This window comes from Neophocaena asiaeorientalis, unplaced genomic scaffold (assembly GCF_003031525.2).
Source record: "Neophocaena asiaeorientalis asiaeorientalis breed wild unplaced genomic scaffold, Neophocaena_asiaeorientalis_V1.1 scaffold221, whole genome shotgun sequence".
Taxonomy (NCBI): domain Eukaryota; kingdom Metazoa; phylum Chordata; class Mammalia; order Artiodactyla; family Phocoenidae; genus Neophocaena; species Neophocaena asiaeorientalis.
The window spans coordinates 2065340-2065985 of NW_020173766.1; the positions used below are offsets into that span (position 1 = coordinate 2065340).

The 646-nt window shown below is 67.5% G+C and overlaps 1 protein-coding gene across 1 annotated transcript in view; it reads right to left on the minus strand.

Moving 5' to 3' along the window:
* PLXNB1 (plexin B1) overlaps positions 1-377 on the minus strand; it is a 25971-nt gene extending 25594 nt beyond the window's left edge. The window contains 1 exon segment of the mRNA XM_024751436.1: positions 283-377. The gene's annotated coding sequence lies outside the window, so the exon portion shown is untranslated.
* Positions 378-646: the final 269 nt, after the last annotated feature.

The following is a 646-nucleotide window of genomic DNA, read 5'->3' on the forward strand; positions in this document are numbered from 1 at the left end:
GGGCAACGCGGACGGCGGCGGGAGGACGGTGAGGAGCGGGAACCCCAAGGACCGGCTGCCCCACCCCGCCCAGTCCCGCCGGGCCTCACCTGCGTGCCACGCTGGAACCGGAATTGGGAGGCCTCCGGGATGGGAGGTGCCGGACTGGGGGTCGCGCTCTGCACCGCGCCCCGGCCTCTGCCTACCTGCCTGCCAGCGCCGGGTGGGACCCACGCCCCTCACCTGCCCCGCCTGTTCGCTAACCACCACCCCCGCTCTGCGGCGCCGCGAGCTCCCTCTTACCTGTCCAATACCTGGTTCCTGTGGTCGTCCTCCTCCAACTTGAACTCCTAGGCGCCTTGTTTCTCCCCACCGCACCAGGTCTGCCCACCGGCTCTACTCCCAGGACTCCCAAACAGCCGGCGTCTCCTTCCGGCCCCCACCTCTGGCTGTGCGGGAAGAGCGCAGGCTGTGGGGTTGGGCCTGGGCTTGCGCCATCACTAAGTCAAGTAACCTGACCCCTGCCCCCCAAACACACACGCCTATTTGCTGACCGCCAAGTGGAGGTGATACCACACCTAGCCCGGCTGTTAAAGGAGGGCACACCGCTGCAAAAGTGCACAAGCAAGGGCACATTTCCTTCCAGACCTGTACCTGGGCCCGCCCC